Here is a 24236-nt window from a genome sequence, read left to right on the forward strand (position 1 = left end):
TTCAGAATGTGTGTTTTGTTAGAAGAATAGAAAAGCCATGTACTATAATAAGTGTCTTGATGGAATAATGGAATAAAGAGATTGTAATTCCGCAATGTAAGCTCAAGGGGGACTGTGGTCTATATCTGTTTCTATTTTATAAAAGTAGTAATACTGTTGAATTATCCTGTTGGTTGAAGGACGAATTGAGGGGATTGGTATGGAAATTGGGTATTAAAATATCTCCAGGTGCAATCCAAGTTTTTTGCAGATGATTACCTTGTCCCTCAACGTCACCTCTTCTGACAAGAAAGCACACTGTGCTTCTACTGCCTGAGGAGATTGAGGCAAACAAAGCTCCCTGTCTCCATTCTAACCACACTCTAGCGGACACCATTGAGAATGTCACAGATCTCTCAGTGGGTGAGCATCTGGGGGACAGTGACCACCACTCCCTGGCCTTTATAATTATCATGAAAAAGGATAGAATCAAAGAGGACAGGAAAATTTTTAATTGGGGAAAGGCAAATTATGAGGCTATAAGGCTAGAACATGCGGGTGTGAATTGGGATGATGTTTTTGCAGGGAAATGTACTACGGATGTGTGGTCGATGTTTAGAGATCTCTTGCGGGATGTAAGGGATAAATTTGTCCCAGTGAGGAAGATAAAGAATGGTAAGGTGAAGGAACCATGGGTGACAAGTGAGGTGGAAAATCTAGTCAGGAGGAAGAAGGCAGCATACATGAGGTTAAGGAAGCAAGGATCAGATGGGTCTATTGAGGAATATAGGGAAGCAAGAAAGGAGCTTAAGAAGGGGCTGAGAAGATCAAGAAGGGGGCATGAGAAGGCCTTGGCGAGTAGGGTAAAGGAAAACCCGAAGGCATTCTTCAATTATGTGAAGAAAAAAAGGATGACATGAGTGAAGGTAGGACCGATTAGAGATAAAGGTGGGAAGATGTGCCTGGAGGCTGTGGAAGTGAGCGAGGTCCTCAATGAATACTTCTCTTCGGTATTCACCAATGAGAGGGAACTTGATGATGGTGAGGACAATATGAGTGAGGTTGATGTTCTGGAGCATGTTGATATTAAGGGAGAGGAGGTGTTGGAGTTGTTAAAATACATTAGGACAGATAAGTCCCCGGGGCCTGACGGAATATTCCCCAGGCTGCTCCACAAGGCAAGAGAAGAGATTGCTGAGCCTCTGGCTAGGATCTTTATGTCCTCGTTGTCCACGGGAATGGTACCAGAGGATTGGAGGGAGGCGAATGTTGTCCCCTTGTTCAAAAAAGGTAGTAGGGATAGTCCGGGTAATTATAGACCAGTGAGCCTTACGTCTGTGGTGGGAAAGCTATTGGAAAAGATTCTTAGAGATAGGATCTATAGGCATTTAGAGAATCATTGTCTGATCAGGGACAGTCAGCATGGCTTTGTGAAGGGCAGATCGTGTCTAACAAGTCTGATAGAGTTCTTTGAGGAGGTGACCAGGCATATAGATGAGGGTAGTGCAGTGGATGTGATCTATATGGATTTTAGTAAGGCATTTGACAAGGTTCCACATGGTAGGCTTATTCAGAAAGTTAGAAGGCATGGGATCCAAGGAAGTTTGGCCAGCTGGATTCAGAATTGGCTTGCCTGCAGAAGGCAGAGGGTGGTGGTGGAGGGAGTATATTCAGATTGGAGGATTGTGACTAGTGGTGTCCCACAAGGATCTGTTCTGGGACCTCTACTTTTCATGATTTTTATTACGACCTGGATGTGGGGGTAGAAGGGTGGGTTGGCAAGTTTGCAGACAACACAAAGGTTGGTGGTGTTGTAGATAGTGTAGAGGATTGTCAAAGATTGCAGAGACATTGATAGGTTGCAGAAGTGGGCTGAGAAGTGGCAGATGGAGTTCAACCCGGAGAAGTGTGAGGTGGTACACTTTGGAAGGACAAACTCCAAGGCAGAGTACAAAGTAAATGGCAGGATACGTGGTAGTGTGGAGGAGCAGAGGGATCTCGGGGTACATGTCCACAGATCCCTGAAAGTTGCCTCACAGGTGAATAGGGTAGTTAAGAAAGCTTATGGGGTGTTAGCTTTCATAAGTCGAGGGATAGAGTTTAAGAGTTGCGATGTAATGATGCAGCTCTATAAAACTCTGGTTAGGCCACACTTGGAGTATTGGGTCCAGTTCTGGTCACTGCACTATAGGAAGGATGTGGAAACATTGGAAAGGGTACAGAGGAGATTTACCAGGATGCTGCCTGGTTTAGAAAGTATGCATTATGATCAGAGATGAAGGGAGCTAGGGCTCTACTCTTTGGAGAGAAGGAGGATGAGAGGAGACATGATAGAAGTGTACAAGATAATAAGAGGAATAGATAGAGTGGATAGCCAGCGCCTCTTCCCCAGGGCACCACTGCTCAATACAAGAGGACGTAGCTTTAAGGTAAGGGGTGGGAAGTTCAAGGGGGATATTAGAGGAAGGCTTTTTACTCAGAGAGTGGTTGGTGCATGGAATGCACTGCCTGAGTCAGTGGTGGAGGCAGATACACTAGTGAAGTTTAAGAGACTACTAGACAGGTATATAGAGGAATCTAAGGTGGGGGCTTATATGGGAGGCAGGGTTTGAGGGTCGGCACAACATTGTGGGCTGAAGGGCCTGTATTGTGCTGTACTATTCTATGTTCTATGTTCTATGTTCTATGTCCTGATCAGCTGTATCAGTACAAACAAGAGGAAATCTGCAGATGCTTGCCTGCCGAGTTCCTCCAACATTTTGTGTGTGCTAGTTGGATCACCAACTGACATGGAAATTGCAAGGCATTTGTCCACAAGACCCTGCAACAGATTGTGAGGACTGCTGAGATAATCATAGGGGTCTCTCTCCTCCCCACCCCCCACACCACCATCCAGGTGTGCTTCATTCACAGACCCCTCAATATTGTCAAGGAACTCACAAAGCCAACACGTAGTCTATTTGACATCCTTCCATCAGGCAAATGGTATATATGAACAAGAATCGATAGCCTGAATAACTGTCAGCTCTGCACAGTCGGGCACCTCATAGGCTCCACCTAACTAACAGGATTTCAAACTCAACACCTGCGCTCATTTCCAACTCATCACCTGCAGCCTGTTTAAATCCAGCCCTTATTCACAGTCCTTGTTCTCCCATTGGACTGGGCAGCCTCAACCAGTTGCTCCTAGCCATCAGTTAGCTTGTTAGCTATGAGTTAACCATCTGTACTCTCTTGTTTTGTAGCCTTTCATGGCATATTATTTTGCAGCTGATTATTAACGTCATTGCTTTTTGCTAAATCAAATCCGCTGATCTGATTTTGAGTCAAGCCTCCTCCACATTTCCTGACAGGATGGGGGAACCATCAATTGATCCAGTAGAATGTACTCTTCAAAAGGAAACTGTCCATTGACATGAGCATACAATCTAAAATCAGCAGGAAACCATGAATCATCTGCTTTCCACTCTTAACCAACTCTCTGTCTCATAAAAGCAGCCACGTACCAGTCAATGTCCTCCAGTGAGGAATTTATCACTGAGATGTGCAGGGTTTTTGACAATATGGGAAGTGGAAGGGGGCCAGTGGATCAGATACTTCGCCTGCGTCATGGTGCTAGATTAAACCATAGGATTCAGGATTCTAACAGCGGAGTGCCACTAGAGTTCAGAAGTGCTGTGACCCATTACCATCATGGCCTCTCAGAGCAGTTGAAGAAAGGAGCTTTCTACCTGGGAGATGTCCATCCACCTCAAAAGCCTCATCACTCTAGCTCTCTGAATTGATACACATCTTACGGAATGACCCTCCTCATCAGCCAGAACCACAGTTTAATTCAGGCTACAGGACCCTCATCATCAATGCTTGCAGAACCATGCAGTTAGGGAAAGCTACCTTAACTCCCTAAGAGCACGAGCATCATTGGAGAGAAAAAAAAATGTGCACTTACTGCAGAGCCACCGATCTCCCACACATCAAATGTCCACTGCATCCGGAAAATACCTGCACCAGGTTACGATGAGGGGCATTTTACCTAGTGAAAGATGCCATTCATAACACCAAAAGGCCACTGTGAACATTTGGTTCATGATACCTTTCAGACTTCAAAGGTCGAGCCGTTTTCCAAGCCTTCCTGAATGAGATCCTCTGAGACATGTTACATAGGTATGTGTTTGTCTACCTCAAAACCATCCTCGTCTCCTCCAATGACCCCCAAGACAACATCTGTCACATCCATTCAGTCCTTCAGAGTCTCCTCAAAAACCAACCGAATCTGCAAGTTAGAAAAATGCCAATTCCATACTGCAGTCATTTCTTTCTTGGGTCACGAACGCTCATTACAAGGCATAACCATAGACCCAGAGAAAGTGTGTGATATCATTGGATGGCCCCAACTGCATTTCCTCAAATAGGTACAGTGCTTCTTTGGCACTCTACTGCTGTTTCATCAGAAAATGCAGTGAAATAGCTGCTTCTCTTACCTTCCTCATCAAGACATTTACCTCATGGTTAATCTGGTCTGCTGCTGTGGACCAAACTTTTGCGGCGGCCAGGAGACACTTACCACTGCTTCCATTCTCCACCAAACAAATTCCTTGGACATCTTGTGTTAGGTGTGGACACATCTGAAATGGGCGCCAGGGCCATCCTCTACCAGCGACGACCAGATGTGAAGACACACCCTTGTGCTTTCCTCTCTTCCAAATTCAACTTTACACAGTACTTTTGTGGAGTAGGAGACAAGGAGCTATTTGCCAGTAAATGGACCCTAGAGGAATGGAAACATTGGCTGACAGGGAATGCCAAGCCCTTCCCAATCTGGATTGTTCACCAGAACCTCATATCCATACAACAGAGTACTCCAGCGTGGGGATCATGTCTGATTATCCACCCAAGTTCTGTCCCTGTACACCAACTCCTGTAAGCTTTTCACCTGGTTCATTGGTCCCTTCAGGATTACCCATCGCATCAATCCAGTCACTTACTGTCTGCAACAGCCACCATCAATCAGGATCATACATACCTTGTATTTGTCTTCCCTCAAGCCTGTTGTCCGTGGAGCACGCAACCCACCTGAGCGTGCACTTCTGGATCCAAAGTGGTCCCAAGTACATGTTTCACCAGTTGATGGAATCACATCATTGTGGATAGGGTGAGCAGTACCTGGTTGACTGGGAAGAGTACAGACCAGGACAGAGATATTGGGGTGCCGTGCTGTTACATTTAATACCAATTGCTCATTGAGGAGCTCCACTGGACCCATCCATATTAGACTGGGCTGTCAGCTGCCAGCCATAGTAGGTGGGGGTCCTGTTAGGCCTGCACAGGCAGGCAGCTTTCAGTCTCCACCAAGATAACAGGCGTTATCTGCCATAGGGTTTTGGCCTGAAACGTCAACTGTACTTTTTTCCATAGATGCCACCTGGCCTTCAGAGTTCCTCCAGCTTTTTGTGTGTCCTGCTCGGATTTCCAGCATCTGCAGGTTTTCTCCAGTTTAGAGGTCATTTGCCATTCATTTCCAACTTATCACCTGCGGCCTATTTAAACCCAGCTCTTGTTCACTTATCAAAGCAGCCAGACTCAACCAGTTGCTCCTAGCCTTCAGTTACCTTGTTGTCTGTGAGTTCAGTATTTGCTCTGTCTTGTTTTGTGGCTCCTCATGACTTGTTATTTTGCAGTTCATTATTAAAGTCACCATGCACCACTAAATTATCTCTGCTTCTCTCTGCTTGGGTAAAGCCTTCTCAACATTTCCTGACAGTAACGGCTTCTTTCCCCAGGCTGTGACACTTCTTTATACCTGCTATCACCCAGTACACATCACTTATGACAGCACCAGTAGTATTATACTTTTATATATTTAACTATGTCATACACATATGCAATTTATGTCAACTTGTACATCTACAGAATATTTTTATTATTTGTTAATATTACTTTGTATGTTGTATGCGATATTTGTGCTGTATTTGCAACTTGGTTTCAAAGGGACATTATTTCATTTATCTCTATGTACAGTATGTGAACAGCTGAATAACAATAAACTTGAAAATGGACTTGAACTTGGAAATGTAACTACTGGATTAAATTAGACTCTCCCAAAACATTAAAAATATTTACAATAAATTGTGATAGATTGCAAGCATTGGCTTGTTGTTAGATTATTGCTTACAGTTTTTATTATTCTATTGCACATGGAATAAAATAGCCAAATGATTTCACAAGAATATTCATAGGTTGAAGTTGAGTACATAATTTGGAAATAAGAACGAATGCACTTTGAATCAAGTGAGCCCAGTTCCCAGCACACTGATATGAAACCCATTTTCCAGATCTGCTCTGAAGCAGGCGAGAAGAATCTCATTAATATATACAGGAAACATAAGATTTGTACCTGGAAGCCAACTGGGTTGTTTAAACAATGAGGCAGGTGAATGCCACAGCCTGTAGTTGCAAGAGCATTGACCTCAAACCTTTTGATTCCTCATTTTCATCTCCCTTTTTACCTAGAAAATGCGCATCACATTCATGTTAGTCAATGAGTACTCTTTCATTACTTAAACAATTTCTCACCCTCTTCTATCTGCCTCAGGGCCATTGGGGAAAACAATGCCTATGATTATGAGAATAATGAAGAGTTGTGACTCAGAATTGTCATCAATTTCACACCTATCCCCTTCTCCTCACTGGCCATTAACACAGGTGCATCTTAAGAATGTGTGCTAAGCCTCATGCTCTACTCTGTTTCTTTGACTGTGTGTTTAAGCATGGCTCCAAAGCCATATCCAAATTTGTTGATGTTAACAGAAGCTGAATGGTGACGAGGAGGCATACAGGAGTCAGATCAGTCATTTGGCCGATTGGTGCCATAACAACAACCCTGTGCACAATATCAGCAAAACCGAGGAAATGATTGCTGACTTTATGAGGAGGATTTCAGGCAAACATGCATCAGCCCTCGTTGATGGCTCTGCAATGGAAAGGGTGAGTAACTTCAAGTTCCTTTTGGGTGTGTCAACATCTTAGAGGTTCTATCCTGAGCCCAACATGCATGTGCAATGATAAACATGGTGGACCAGCATCTACTTTCTTAGAAGTTTAAGGAGATTTGGCATTAAAGATTCTGACAAAGTTCTACAGACGTACAATGCAAAACATTCTGGGTGGTTACATCAGGGAAAAGCGTGTCAACTCCTCTGTACGTGAATGCAAGAGGCTACAGAGAATGGTGGAGTCAGCCAGCTCCATGATGGGTACAGATACCCTTCACCAATGAGGGGAGCAGTTGAAGTCACAGGACAGCAAAAAGGGCCCTCCCCATCCAGGACTTGTGGACTTCTCATTCCTGCAATCTGGCATGAGGTTACTGGGTTCTGAAAGACCCACACCTCGAAGTTCAACGATAGCTTCTGCCCCACCGGCAACAAGTACTTGAAATGACCTGAAAAAACATAGTTCTACCTCCGACCATACTTGCGTTGAATTGTACAAACATTGTCGTGCTAGAATTGTTTATTGTGTAGTGTATGATATGAATAATCTATGCTGATAAACCAGAGAAAATCTGCAGATGTTGGAAATCTGAGCAACACACACAAAATGCCGGAAGGACTGAACAGGCCAGGTAGCATCTGTGGGAAAAAGTATGGGCTGAAATGTCAGCTGTACTTTTTACCATGGATGTTGCCTAGCCTGCTGAATTCCTCCAGCATCTTGTGTCTGTTGCTATAATCTATGCTTACTTGAGTTTATATAACTTACATTTGACACGTTTGTAAATTGTTTATTTATTTAGAGATATCGCGCAAAATAGACTTTTCTGGGCCTTTGAGCCGTACTGCCCAGCAACCTCGATTTTTAACCCCAGCCTAATCACAGGACAATTCACAATGACTAACTGGTATGTCTTTGGACTGAGGGAGGAAACCAGAGGACCCAGGGAAAACACATGTATTGTACAGGGAGGACATACAGACTCACGGATGATGCAGAGCTGAACTCTGCACTCTGACACCCTAATCTATAATAGCATTGCACTAACTGCTACGCTATCATGGCACACATTGCTACCACTAAGAGCAAATTTTCATGGCATTTATATCCTAGCTATGAATATTTATGCCAAAGACAATAAACTTGAAGTTGTAGGATTGACTGCAGATATTGAAAATGATAAATAATAACAAAAAGTGCTAGAAATATTCAGAAATTTGAGAATCTTTCAACAATCTGCACCAGACGACTATGGATTCTCTGTAGCTGAGATCACACAAATTTGACATTAACAGATCCCTGAAACTAGAACGAAGATCTTCAATGGTGGACAAGTCATAATAATGTTGAATGTTAAAGCAGGCTCAAACAACAGGATAAAGGGGCTCATATTTCAAATGCATATGTACGCATAAATGCTACACTGCAGAAAATGTAAAACATGCAGGATGTGCAAGTTATGCACCAGGCATTTCAGGTAAAGTAATTTATCTACTTATTCCTTGAACTAATTTGTAAAATTTTGATTACTACCTTACAGACAGGGGGCTTGATTAGTTCTCCTGCTGAGTGCACAGTAACTTCATGTATTTCCTGATTTGTGAAAATGTGCTTGAGCCCTAGCACCTGAAAAACATTCACCAGAATGGAACTTAACAACCACCAGAACCAGTAATAAACAAACACTGCTGCTAGCCATAAAGTGACATCGAAATGTTCTGAAGACAAATATTTTCAACCCATTATCCAGAATACCCAAGCTTCAAAGGTAAAGCAACCTCCATCACAAATGCTGGTTTGGGCACTTCTTTATTCCTATCACTAGATAAAATTAGATTTTAATGACTTTAGCAATCTGGTGATTAAATTGACACCTGGAGAAATGTGATTCTACAGCTCTACTTGCAAGTGATGAAGGTGATGATGTTGCTATGGAGACTGTTCTTGCAGCACCTCTTGAACTGCTGCTGCTGAGGTTGTTTTTTATCGTTATGTTCCTCATACACTAACCTTCAGGCTCTTTTTATGATTCGAGATCTTCATCTGAATCTACCAGAATTCAGGCCAGTAGAAGCATCACCAGGATGTCAGCTTGTCACACCAGTTGCGACATTTCCCTTTCTGTCTCTGCCTATTTTCAACAACACAAAAACCTGCAGTGAGACAAACAAGGTAATATTCAGTATTGTTTTTTTTCAAACAGATCTAATACTGAAATCAGACCATGTTCCTTCAACAAAAGCGTTAGTAGAAGGAGAATGTTATCAGACAACAGGAATTGATAACAAGGCATCCGCTGTTGCTCAGGGCACTGAAACAACACTTAGTAATCAACATGAGTCTCGAGCCTTAATAGAATTTTACTTTAAGCTTCCATTTTAAAGAAACCTTCAGATTTATATATGTATTCAAGGCTTCTAACTGATTGTTCATTACTATTGTACTTAAAACAAAGAGTGAGCATATTCATAGTCACAAAGATGCATAGCACAGGAATCGTCCCTTCCAGCCAACTTACTCAAACCAACCCAGCTGCCTATCTCAGCAAGTCCCTGCATTTGGCCTATATCTCTCTAAGGCGTTCGTATATATGTAATGGCACTGTATGTCTTTTAAATGTTGTAATTGTACCCAATTGTACCACTTCTTTTGACAGCACTTTCCAGATAATCACGATTTTCTGTGTGAAAATCTTTCTCCTTGGGTCACCTTTAAATCTTTACCCTTTCATCTTAAACCTATGCCATCAACTTTCAGACTCCTAGCTCTCATACAAAGACTGTACTCATCCACCCTATATATGCCCCTCATGATTTTACATAACCTCTAAAAGGTCAACTCTTGGTCTCCCATTTTCAAAGGTAAACAACCCTTGCCCTTCCATTCTTTCCTTATAATTCAGTCTCCAGTCCCGGTAACCTCCTGAATCTAATTTTAGACAATTTTAACTTGAAAAGGAATCAGTCATAAATCCTGATTGACACACACAAAATGCTGGAGGAGCTCAGCAAATCAGGCAGCATCTATGGAAAAGGGTACTATCGATGTTTCGGTCCGACACCCTTTATCAGGTCTGGACAGGCCTGCTGAGTTCCTCCAGCATTTTGTGCGTGTTGTTTGGATTTCCAGCATCTGCAGATTTTCTCTTGTTTGTGATAAACCCTGATGTATTGATTGGTATGAATACGATGAGGTGGAGGGAAAGGTCTATCTGTTCAATAAGATCATGGCTGATCTGACTGCGGCTTCGGCTCACTTTTGATCCTACTTAATCCCCGCTTTCCCCTGCTATAATGCCCAAGTCAAAATTCTGCCAAACCAGCCTTGAAAATGTTTAAATTCTCTGCCTCCTCTGCTGTCTGAGATAGAGAAGGCAAACATTTAAAATGCCCTGGAAGGAAAAAAAATAAATCTCATCTCCTTCTTGAATATTTGACCCTATTTCCTGAAATTATACGTGTTAACACCAGATTTCTTCGCTATTGGAAACATCCTATCATTTGATCTCCTTCAGAATCCTTCACGTTTCAGATGATCTCGGTGTGGGTCAAGCTGCTCAGCCTTGTCTCACAAGGCAATCCTTTCATCGCTGCGATCAATGTGAGTGAGAGAGAGAAAATTCAGCGATGCATGCATGGAGGCGTAGAAGGAGGGACAGAGATAGAGATTTGGAGACTTGTTGCATCGTTTTAGTTCACAGATCTCTGTGCAACTTTTAAATTTCTATTCCAAGTTTTGAACACACAAAATTCTTCTTCTTCCTATCCATGTATCAAACATGTCCTCAACATGTGCAAACAAATTATGTCCAGGAAGTGTGCGAAATAAACAGGGATGCTGAGTATATTTTCTCTGTTGCAAACCAAAACACCTAAATTCCCTGTATTAGTTATTATATTTCAAGATACAGCATGGTATCAAGTATTCTCCCCGAACAAGCCTATGTTTCCAAATTGCACCCATGCAGCCAATTAATTTACTAACCAGTATGGAATGTGGGAGGAAACTGGAGCACCCAGAGGAAACTCATATGGTCATGAGGAGAACATACAAACTTCTTACAAACAGCGGCAGAACTGGACCCGGGTTTCTGGTGCCGTAACAGTGTTACGCTAACCACCCCTACTGGTGGTGGAAGGTTAAACTTTTGACATAACACAGCAGGTGAAAGATGCAGATATGAGAATCTTAATGTAGTTCTTATTCCGAATAATATTATAATCTCAAATATAACCAACCACATATTATTTTGAGAACAGCAGCAGGATCTATCTATGTGATTATTTCACAAAACAATCATGGTATTTGTGTTCCAACTCTGTCTCATTATTTCGTTAAATTTTTACTTTCACTATTTTCAACTTGGTTTTACAATTGGCAATTTTAACATGCAAATAGTTAGTATCTGTGTCAATATATATCTTTTCATACCACTTGATTTTCTGATAGATGTTTAACTTTCCAATATAGTAATACTATAAGAAGAATTATTACATTGCAATCACATAATTTGTTTTTTTCTTCAAATATATACACGCTGAACTATCTACAGTATGTAGATTATTTTATTTATTCAGATGTAGGTTTTATTTTAAGGAATGCTTTTATTGTCCATCACTCATTGCCTTTGAGAAAATGACAGTGAGCCATCTTCTTTAACACATCATGTCTAAGTGCAATACAACATGGATACAGGCCCTTCAGCCCAGCTAGTCAATGCTACCTCATTCCCATCCAGTCAGTTCCAATTTCCTATGTTCTGCCCTTATCCCTCTAAGCCATTATCCCTCCATGGACCTCTCCAACAGTTTGTTAAATGTACCTGCTTCAACCACTTCCTCTGGCAGCACATTTGCTACCACAGGCAGCTGTGGAGGCCAAGTCGTTGGGTGTATTTAAGGCAGAGATTGATAGATTCTTGATTGGACACAGCATCAAAGGTTACAGGGCGAAGGCCAGAGAATGGGGTTGAGGAGGGAGAAAAAGGATCAGCCATGATTGAATGGTGGAGAAAACTCAATGGGCCGAATGGCCTAATTCTGCTCCTATGTATTACAGGCTTATGATCTATTCCCTATACTTGTCACCCTTTACATGAAGAGGTTGCCCCTCACCTCCATTTTAAATCTTCCCCTCTCCCACCCGAAACCTTTGCCTCTTGGTTTTGGACTCCTCTACCCTGGGGAAAATTCTTATCACTCATCTTACTTGAAATAATTTTAAACCCTTGTAAATACTCTCATAATTGTAAACACTTCTATAAGGTCACCCTTCAATTTTCCAGTGCTCCAAGGAATAAAGAACTAGCCTGACTAATCTCCCCCGAAAACTCAGGCCCTCTAGTCCTGGCAATGTCCTTGTAAATCTCTTCACTTATTTTGTCTTAACCATACTTTGTAGCCTGGGGAAAAATACACACACAGGACAACAAATACTTTTTCGTGTCTTTAATCCCTTTATCAGTTTTAGATGTTTTAATGCAGAAAGAGGGTATCAAAATAAAAACGACAAAATGGATTAAAACACAGATTCTTCTGTCACAATCACAGCTTAATTTCGACCAGACCAATGTTACATATGCAATACAAAATAACTAAAGCAAAGTATACAATCCAATATGGTAGTGGCAATTCTAATAATAGCAATACAAATATTAGAATACCACTAATCCTGTACCTTATACACAATATCAAAAATATGAATAAATACGTCCTATCTTAACTAAGAGATATACTCATTGTGGGTCACAAGTGCTTAACTTCCAAACTCATATAGGCTAGACCTTGAAATGAATTCTCATCACTCACGCTATTAGGCCGATAAGGAAACTTGCACAACCACACTATTCCAGCGCTGATCAATTTTACGAGTGAAAATCTTTCCTCACCAAACCGGGGAAAAGCACTCTAACGTCGTTCTCTCTAGAACATTGGAACTCTTCATTCTACTCCACACCTACAAAATGACATCACTGTTTTCTCTTAAAGACACAGGCAGCTATTTTAGCATTACCAAGGTGAATACATAAGTGCGCTTTAACAATAAAATATGATATTCACTGTCACCTAGTTATACATATCTTTTCTGTTCAAGGTTGACCAAAACTCTATAAAACTCTGGTTGGGCCACACTTGGAGTACTGTGTCCAGTTCTGGTCGCTTCACTATAGGAAGGACGTGGAAGCATTGGAAAGGGTACAGAGGACATTTACCAGGTGCTGCCTGGTTTAGAGAGTATGCATTATGATCAGAGATTAAGGGAGCTAGGGGTTTACTCTTTGGAGCGAAGGAGGATGAGCGGAGACATGATAGAGGTGTACAAGATATTAAGAGGAATAGATAGAGTGGATAGCCAGCGCCTCTTCCCCAGGGCACCACTGCTCAATACAAGAGGACATGGCTTTAAGGTAAGGGGTGGGAAGTTCAAGGGGGATATTAGAGGAAGGTTTTTTACTCAGAGAGTGCTTGGTGCGTGGAATGCACTGCCTGAGTCAGTCGTGGAGGCAGATACACTAGTGAAGTTTAAGAGACTGCTAGACAGGTATATGGAGGAATTTAAGATGGGGGGGGTTATATGGGAGGCAGGGTTTAAGGGTGGGCACAACATTGTGGGCTGAAGGGCCTGTACTGTGCTGTACTATTCTATGTTCTATGTTCTCTGTTTAAAACCATACAATACTACAAGTGTAGCCTCACCAACAACTTACATATCCACTTCCTATACTCAGTGATAACTGATGAAGGCCAATGTGCCAAACACATTGTTTGCAATCTTGTCTCTGCGTGATGCCATTAATAATGAACTATGCACTTGTACTTCGAGGTGTCTCTGTTCCATCACACTCCCACGTGCTCTACTAATCGTAGTATAAGTTTGATGCTGGTTTGCGTTTCCAAAATGCATCAGCACACATATCAGCTGTATGGAAATCTATTTGCCTCTACTCAATCCGCTCAAAGCCTCAAAATCTTTCTTCAGTCAGAGTTCACCAAATTTGCCAGGTTTACCCTTTACCATAACAGGAACATGCTGTGCCTGAACTCTTGATATCAAGCTTGAAATCCTCCCACATGTCATTCATTCCTTTCCCTTCAAACTGGATTATCCAATCTACCTCTGCCTCATTCACTTAAACTTGGCCCTGCTGCAGTTTAGGACCCTAATCTATGGACATGTTCTATCCTTTTCAATTGCAAACTTAAAAGAAATCGAATTATTTTCAAAGTGTTCCCTCGCTGTCACATCAGTTACTTGTCCTGCCTTGCTCCCTATAACTAGATCCAGCATTGAACCCTCCCAAGTAGAGCTCTCTATATATTGACTCAGGAACTTTCCTGGACACGTCACAAATTCCATCCTGTCCAGTAATTTAACACACTGAGTGGCCCTGCCCATTACAGGAAAATTAAAATCTCCTACTAATACAAATGAGCAGTTTCTCTTCATATCTGCTCCTGAAGTTCCTGATGACAATTGGGGATCTATAAAACAGCCCCACTACAGTCACCCTTCCCGACTTGTTTCTACCCTAGTGCTTCACTGATGATCCACCAAGGCTGTTGTTTCTAAGTACTGCTGGTACATTCACCCTTATCAAAAAGGCAATATACTCTCCTTGCTATCCAGACCCTTGCTGGGCGACAGTGTTAGCTGGGCGGCAGTGTTAGCTGTGAGGAAGATGCTAAGAGGATGCAGGGTGACTTGGATAGGTTGGGTGAGTGGGCAAATTCATGGCAGATGCAATTTAATGTGGATAAATGTGAAGTTATCCACTAGTGGCAAAAATAGGAAAACAGATTATTATCTGAATGGTGGCCGATTAGAAAAAGGGGAGGTACAACGAGACCTGGGTGTCATTATACACCAGTCATTGAAAGTGGGCATGCAGGTACAGCAGGCAGTGAAAAAGGCGAATGGTATGCTGGCATTTATAGCGAGAGGATTCGAGTACAGGAGCAGGGAGGTACTACTGCAGTTGTACAAGGCCTTGGTGAGACCACACCTGGAGTATTGTGTGCAGTTTTGGTCCCCTAATCTGAGGAAAGACATCCTTGCCATAGAGGGAGTACAAAGAAGGTTCACCAGATTGATTCCTGGGATGGCAGGACTTTCATATGAAGAAAGACTGGATGAGCTGGGCTTGTACTCATTGGAATTTAGAAGATTGAGGGGGGATCTGATTGAAACGTATAAAATCCTAAAGGGATTGGACAGGCTAGATGCAGGAAGATTGTTCCCGATGTTGGGGAAGTCCAGAACGAGGGGTCACAGTTTGAGGATAAAGGGGAAGCCTTTTAGGACCGAGATTAGGAAAAACTTCTTCACACAGAGAGTGGTGAATCTGTGGAATTCTCTGCCACAGGAAACAGTTGAGGCCAGTTCATTGGCTATATTTAAGAGGGAGTTAGATATGGCCCTTGTGGCTGGGGGATCAGGGGGTATGGAGGGAAGGCTGGTGCAGGGTTCTGAGTTGGATGATCAGCCATGATCGTAATAAATGGCGGCGCAGGCTCGAAGGGCCGAATGGCCTACTCCTGCACCTATTTTCTATGTTTCTATGTTTTGCCACGACTCTAGCATCTGCAGCCTGGAAAATTGAGCTGCCAGACCTATTTTCCTCTCAGCCATGTTTCTGTTATGGTTTTCACATCCCAGTTCCCAGAGCCAAACACACTTGAGTTTGTCTGCTTCATCTGTTGGCCGTGCATTGACTCAAAACACTGTGTTACCAGTAAGCAACATCCTCATGGCTATGTTAACAATATGGATGAGAAGAAAGGGAGTTTAACTGGCAAATTTGCAGATGGCTCTCAACATATTGTAGGGTAATGTAATTGGGAGAAATATACATAATTTACAACCCAGATTGCACTTTAAGAGGTTGGTCTTGTGTAATAGTCATAGTCATACTTTATTGATCCCGGGGGAAATTGGTTTTCGTTACAGTTGCACCATAAATAATTAAACAGTAATAAAACCATAAATAGTTGAATAGTAATATGTAAATTATGCCAGGAAATAAGTCCAGGACCAGACTATTGGCTCAGGGTGTCTGACCCTCCAAGGGAGGAGTTGTAAAGTTTGATGGCCACAGGCAGGAATGACTTCCTATGACGCTCTGTGTTGCATCTCCGTGGAATGAGTCTCTGGCTGAATGTACTCCTGTGCCCAACCAGTACATTATGTAGTGGATGGAAGACATCGTCCAAGATGGCATGCAACTTGGACAGCATCCTGTTTTCAGACACCACCGTCAGAGAGTCCAGTTCCATCCCTACAACATCACTGGCCTTACAAATGAGTTTGTTGATTCTGTTGGTGTCTGCTACCCTCAGCCTGCTGCCCCAGCACACAACAGCAAACATGATGGCACTGGCCACCACAGACTTGTAGAACATCCTCAGCATCGTCCGGCAGATGTTAAAGGACCTCAGTCTCTTCAGGAAATAGAGACGGCTCTGACCCTTCTTATAGACAGCCTCAGTGTTCTTTGACCAGTCCAGTTTATTGTCAATTCGTATCCCCAGGTATTTGTGCTCCTCCACCATGTTCACACTGACCCCCGGATGGAAACAGGCATCACCGGTACCTTAGCTCTCCTCAGGTCTACCACCAGCATCTTAGTCTCTTTCACATTAAGCTGCAGATAATTCTGCTCACACCATGTGATGAAGTTTCCTACCGTAGCCCTGTACTCAGCCTCATCTCCCTTGCTGATGCATCCAACTATGGCAGAGTCATCAGAAAACTTCTGAAGATGACAAGACTCTGTGCAGTAGTTGAAGTCCGAGGTGTAAATGGTGAAGAGAAAGGGAGACAAGACTGTCCCCTGTGGAGCTCCAGTGCTGCTGATCACTCTGTCGGACACACAGTGTTGCAAGCACACGTGCTGTGGTCTGCCAGTCAGGTAATCAAGAATCCATGACACCAGGAAAGCATCCACCTGCATCGCTGTCAGCTTCTCCCACAGCAGAGCAGGGCGTTGTTACGTATAAAGATTTTTAGCATGCTTTTGTGTTTAGGTTTCGGAGTTCAATAGAATATTTTACGGGTTTCATTAAACATAAGATGCCTCACTTCTCTTCATTTGCGAAAACTTACATTGGTGACCCGAAGCTCTAGGATGATACCAGAGTTGTTGAACATGTCTCTGTTGTTGTGAGAATGAAATCACTGGAGAAAATCACTGATAGATACAAAGCAGCTTCTTTATTTGACAAAACAAGGTACAGCAGGCATCATATGGAGATGCTTTCAGTCAAAAGGTCTGCTGACCCAACGTGGGGCTACATATTTTATGTTCCAAATGTATGGACAATGCTTTCTTTGAAACTACGTACAACCCTTACATCTCCTGATTCACCTCCCAACCACAGACATCCAAATGAGTTTTAATTAGCACTGTCTTGTCTGGGATTCACTGCTTTTAGGAATCCATTGTTCAGAGCTGCACTCCAAATTAAATCCACAATATATATTCCGATGTGAACACAGGTAGCCAATGTCAATTGCTGAAAGTACATTTCCTAGACCCAAAAATCACTCTAACAGTGTCAACCAGTTGCCCTCACCCTATCGTGCCCACAAACTGGAGAATCCATACATGGTTTCTCACATCCTGGGTAGAAGGCCTCACAGAAACTAGTTGCACTAAAGTTTGTTTGACACGGCCTCAGAAAGGATGTGCATTATTAGATTGGAGCCTGTGTGGAACACCAGCAGAGAAAAATTAACTGCCATGTTCAGGTGCCATTGGCACCTTTTGACTTCTCTGAGCGACAGTTTGACCATGTCAATGTGGAACTTGTTGGTTCTCCTCCTCACTCCCATGGCTTCTGCACCTCCTTACAATGGTGGACCATACCATAGGTGGCCAGAAGTCATCCCTCTGGCATCAACGATGGCTGCAGACAGGGCCTGGGCATTCAACAGCACCAGGGTATCTCGATCTGGCATCCCATCTGATATTTCCTCCGATCGCAGTCTGCTACAAATTTCAAATATCTGGGCTGTGAGGGCCCAGAAGCTCAGTGTTACACTACTTCCCACTGCAGCGTAATGGCTGATACGAGTGGTTTCACTGCTCCTTAAGAGTTGCTCTGAGGGCTTCCCTGACCAATGAGTGTTTGCGTGATCATCTACCATGGGTCCTGGTGGGGCTCTGAACAGCTCCAGAAGAGGACCTGCAGTCACTCAGGGCCAAATTGGGATTACGAGTGCCAGACATTTTCACATTCCTGACATCATGACCGCCTGGTCGGCCTTTCAACAACATTCCTCCCTCCTCAGTAAATTCATTTCCTTCTCACCCATTCCCATTCCCATCATGGTGTACAGCCCTCCCATTCCCATTCCCATTCCCATTCCCATCATGGCATACAGCCCTCCCATTCCCATTCCCATTTCCATCATGGCATACAGCCCTCTCATTCCCATTCTCATTCCCATCCTAGTGTACAGCTCTCTCATTCCCATTCCCATCATGGTGTACAGCCCTCCCATTCACATTCCTATCATGGTGTACAGCCCTCCCATTCCCATTCCCATCATGGCGAACAGCCCTCGTGGGTTCCCACTGACCAACATTCCACCTCGTTTGTTTTCATCTGCCGATACGCACACCCATGTTGCCTTCGGCCCTCTTACGATGAATCGTTCTGCATTTTGAAACGGAGAGAAGACTTTGTTTTTCATAGATAAGAGGGGTAAATGTAAACATGTTTCAGTGGATCATCCCGTCGACCGGCCCAGCAGGATTTGAAGTATTCCGCTGCCATGCCCCTGGCATCACGACATGACCATGAGAGCGCCAACATACCCCGAGGTGAGTCAGCGGCACCTGCTGTTCCTCCACCCATGGAATACAGGACCCGAGCTGGGCAGCCATCTGAGCTTCAGACAGACTCACAATGCTGGATTTAGTCACTCCTGGGGCTGGAGGGCTGTGTAGAGTGACATAATTGGAAGAAATAGACATAATTTACGACCCCTGATGTTGAGTTGGGGTTTTATTTTAAGTGGCTGGTCTGAAGTGATGACACTACCACGTAAAGATTTTTAGTGAGCTTTTGCATTTAGATTTTGAAGATCAATAAAATATGTTATGCATTTCATTAAACATAAAATGCCTCACTTCATTTTATTTGTGAAAACCTACAATATAGTGGACGGTAACAAAAATTATCTAAGGATCCAACAGGATCTAAATCAACTGGGAAAAAGGGCAAAGGAATGGTGGATGAAACTAACACAGAGGTGTGAAGTGATACGTTTTGGGAAGTCAAACCAGGCCTGAGATTGGTAGAAGCAGTTTGACAGGCTGGAGCTGTGTTACCTGGAATTAAAGAAGCTAGATGGTGTGGTTTTGGGGATGGAGATCCATTTTGATGCTTATAGAATCATGAGGGGGATAGTTAGAGTAAATAACCATTCCCAACCCCCACCTCCCCACCCACTGCCTTCCAAGTACAGGAGTCTAAAACTAGACTGCATACAGTTTGCTTAAGCTGAGAATGGAAAGATTTCAAGGGGATCTGAGGAGAAGGTTTTTTTTCCATACAGATGGTAGTAGGTAAGTGGAACAAACTGTCACAGGCGCAATGGCATCATTTCAAGATTCAAGGTGGCTTATTGTCATTCTTCAGTTCACAAGTGTAAAGGAGAACAAAATGATTGTTTCTCTGGATCCAATGCAACATAAAAAACAAAATCAGCAGAAAGAAAACAATAAAGCAAGACAAAAACATAATAAATATAAATATAATTGTAATAATAAAAAAAACAATGTGCAAGTAAGTGCTATATACATAGACTGATTGTACGTACATAAAATGGCACTACGCGGCATGTATGCATGTGTTGGGAGGTTGGGGTGGGTTAATGAGTGGAGGTGTTGATCCCCCTGATAACTTGGGGGAAGTAATTGTTCTTGAGTCTGGTGGTCCTGGGGTGGATGCTGTGCAGCTTCTTCCCTGATAGGGAGCGGGACAAATGGTCCATAAGCAAGCTTTCGGGGATCGATCATGATATTGCTGGCCTTTCTCAGAACTGAATATTGAATTGACTTCATTTCTTACATCCTTCACATACATGAGGAGTAAAAATCTTTATGTCACATCTCCATCTAAATGTGCCATGTGCAATCATAGTAATTTATAATAATTTATAATAAATAGAACATTCAATGTAGTATAGAGTACACTCAAATCAATGTGAGTTCATCAGTCTGATGGCCTGATGGAAGAAGCTGTCCCGGAGCCTGTTGGTCCTGGCTTTTATGCTGTAGTACCACTTCCCTGATGGTAGCAGCTGCAATAGATTGTGGTTGGAAGGACTTAGGTCCCCAATGATCCTACGGGCCCCTTTTACACACCTGTCCTTGTAACTGTCCTGAATCATGGGACATTCGCAACTACAGATGTGCTGGGCTGTTTGCACCACTCTCTACAGAGTCCTGCGATTAAGGGAGGTACAGTTCCCATACCAGGCAGTGATGCAGCCAGTCAGGATGCTCTTAACTGTGTCCCTGTAGAAAGTTCTTTGGATTTGGGGGCCCATACCAAACTTTCTCAACTGTCCAGGTGAAATAGTCACTGTTGTGCCTTTTTCACCACACAGCAGGTGTGTACAGACCACATAAGGTTCTCGGTGGAGAGGAACTTAAAGCTGTTTACCCTCTCAGCCCCAGATCCATTGATGTCAATTGGGGTTAGCCCTTCTCCATTCCTCCTGTATTTCCACAACCAGCTCTTTGTTTTTGCAACATCGAAGGAGAGGTTATTTTCTTGACATCTTTCCTGGCATCTTTCTGAATATATATATATAGAAAAGGTTTAGAAGGATATGGACCAAGTGCAGGCAAATGGGATTATCTTTGCTAAGCACCTTGCTGACATGGAAGAGTTAGGCTAAAGGACATGTTTTCATTCTGTATAACTCCATGAATCAATGTGTTTTGAAGTTTTCAATGATTATTTGTTTTTTTGTAATTATATTTATTAGCAGGAGATTTATTTTAATTTGTTTGCTGATAAGCAGAGTAACCTGTATGATATTGTAGTAATGTTTTCCTATAACATCTTTAGATAACTAATGAAAGTTAAGTAAGCCATTTGGGAAATCCAAACAGATTGTAAGCTACTACTGGTTAGGTCAGTATATTAGTGATCCAACGCAAGCATGATGAAAGACAGGAATTTGGCTTTTCATGTTATGAATGTAGTATTTAATAAAGCCATGCAATTGGTTATGCTGTTTATGCACTGAGTTGTTCTATAGTTACATGATATTAGAAGGTCATACAATTGCTAATAACCTGAAATAAGAATCACGGTTATTAACATTGACTTAGTTGACATGAAATTTGTTGATTTGTAGCAGCAGTAGAATGCAAATTTATAAATTAAAATAAGCTAGAAAGATAAGTAAATGGTGCAGAAAGATGGAATAAATAAGCAGTGCTCATGCATTATTCGTAAATCTGATGATGGAATTTAAGAACCTGTTTCTGAATCATTGAGTGTGTGTCTTCAGGCTCCTGTCCTCCTCCCCAATGGCAGTAATAGGAAAAGAATACGTCCCAGTTAATGAAGGCTCTCTCAGATTCAACGTTAATTATGTGTTCATTGAAAGATGTCTTGTGGCATTGTTAATTATTTTGAAGTATGGTAACTATTTTTATGTTCTGTTGTTTTGTGCTTTTCACTGTGTTTATTGTTACTATGTGCACCATTTACTCTGTGAGCATGACACACGAGCATGGAATTCGTTGCCTCTTGGTGTCATAACTTGAGCCATTGGCTCCCAGTGGAGAATAGACCATCGATGACCTCCTGCCTCCATCGTCCTCTGAAGTCAATGGTATGGCTGGAGTTATTCAACATTTCTGTAATCTATTGCATCCACTGTACAGGGGATTGGCCAATAATAATAATAATAATGACAACAACAATAATAAGTACTCTATTGATCCCGAGTGGAAAATAATTCAGTTACAACAGCAACACTTAAAAACTCACTTAGCAATAATAATAAATAATAATAATAATAATAACTAATACTAAAGTACAGAGTAATAATATACATGATGTTAATTTACCAATGTGCAATAATGTGCAAAATTGTGCAATAATAATGTACAAAATAATAAAGCAGAGACTATTGTATGTGTGTCCTCCTGTCGCACAGAAATGAACTGTTGTATATGCTCATTGCATTTGGATTTTCTGTAACAATCCTTGTGACAGCAGAGCTGAATGAATCTGTTCGAAATGGTGCTCCGCTGCTTATTCAGTAGATCATGGAGTGAAGGTGCCTGATTGTCTATAATGGATGACAGTTTGCTTAGTGACCTCCTCTCCACCACCAACTCAAAAGAGTCTGGGTTGTAGCTAAGGACAGATCCAGAACTTTTGATGAGTTTATTAAGTCTGCTTGAATCGCTAGCACCAAAGCTGCTTCCCTAACATAAAGCCACAAGGAAGACTGCACTCACTACAACAGACAGTATAACACATCCTGGTGTACATGATGCTAAACTAATCTGAATCTGGGCAAATGTGGCAGGTGTTTTTATCTGTGATGTATGTGCATGACTATAAGTTTCTTCCTTTAACTAAGAGTTGCTTTAACGTGTTTCTTCAACTTTTCAGCCCATTTTATTTATCTTTACATCATACATTTACATATGCCATACTGCTTTCTCATCTTTGATGAAGAGGTAATTCATATTTACATGTAATGCATAGATTAAACGCAAGAGATTTTGCAAATGCTGAAAATATTGAGCAACACATACAAAATGCTGGAGGAATTCAGCAAGTCAGGCAGCATTAATGGAGGGTCAACATTTTGAGCCGAGACCTTCCATCTGTACTGGAAATGAAGTTTTGAGAAGCCAGGATAAGTTAGTGGGAGAAGCAAAGAAGCACAAGGCAGTAGGTGAGTGGGAAGGTGGGTGGGTGAGGGTGGGAGATGAAATAAGAAGTGGGGAGATGATAGCTGGAAGAAGTGAAGGGTTGAAGAAGAAGAGGAAATCTGAATGGAGAGGATAGTGCTGCGTGGAAGAAAGAGAAGGAGGACGGAAACCAGAAGGAATTGATGGGTGGATAAGGAGAAGAGAACTGGAAAGAGAATGAACAGAATGGGGAATGAGAAAAGAGAGAAGGCGGAGGGGTGCAAAATTACTTGCAGTTGTAGAAATCAATGTTTATGTCTTTGGTTTGGAGGCTCCCTAAACTGAATAAGAGATATTGCTCCTCTAACCCAGCTCTGGCCTCATTGTGAGGTAGAGGAAGCCATGGAGCAGCATGTTGGAATGGGAAGTCAACTTGAAATGGATGGCCACTGAGAAGTCTCACCTTTTGAAGGTGCTCAACAAATGGTCCCCCAATCAACATTGAGTCTCACCAGTGTAGCAGAGGCCACAATGAATACAGTAGCCAACCCTGACAGACTCACAATTGAGGTGCTGCTTCACCTGAAAGGACTAATTTGGTCTCTAAGGTATGACAAAGTAGGTGTAGGGAGAGGTGTAGGACTTGTGCCGCTTGCATGGGTAAGTGCCAGGAGGGAGATCAGTGGGAAGGGATGAGTGGTCAGTGGAGTCATATAGAGAGTGATCCCTATAGAAAGCAGAGAGTGGAGGGGTCAGGGAAAGATGTACTCAGTGATAGGATGCTGTTGTACAAACGTACATGGTACTTATTCACAAGTCTCCAGATTCTCTTTGATTGCATGAAATTGGTACTCTTGACATAGAAAGTTTTCACTTCCTGACAACTCAGTAGAATTTTGTGTAGTTTTATTTCCTCAGCAGAATTTTTTTTCTACAGTCTCTGCTATATCAACTCAAAGAATTGAAGTCCCTTGATCATCTGTTGTTGACTTCTGTAATCATAATGTAAATTTTTGGATTTTTCTCCTATTTTCTTAAGGTATTTTCCTGTACAGAATTCCTGACTGAACATGTTTCTGAGTTCATTATGTCCTTCATAGGTAGCACTTGACTGAACTAACTTAGATATATCCTTGGCTATAGTATGCATTCTGCTGCCTTGTCAGAGCTCATGTTGTTTCACTGCCCACTTGACCACACTTTTCTCCTGAAGTAATCAGCTTGCTGCAATTGATGCCGATGGTATAAATGTCATAAAAGACTAATTCCCTGCTGTTGACATTGCCTTCACTGCTCATTAGATTGTCTCTCTATGCTTTCCTGCTGTGAAAACTCCCCCTCTGTGAAGCACTCACAGCCAGAATAGCTC

The sequence above is a fragment of the Mobula hypostoma genome, chromosome 17 (genome assembly GCF_963921235.1).
Source record: "Mobula hypostoma chromosome 17, sMobHyp1.1, whole genome shotgun sequence".
Classification (NCBI taxonomy): Eukaryota; Metazoa; Chordata; class Chondrichthyes; order Myliobatiformes; family Myliobatidae; genus Mobula; species Mobula hypostoma.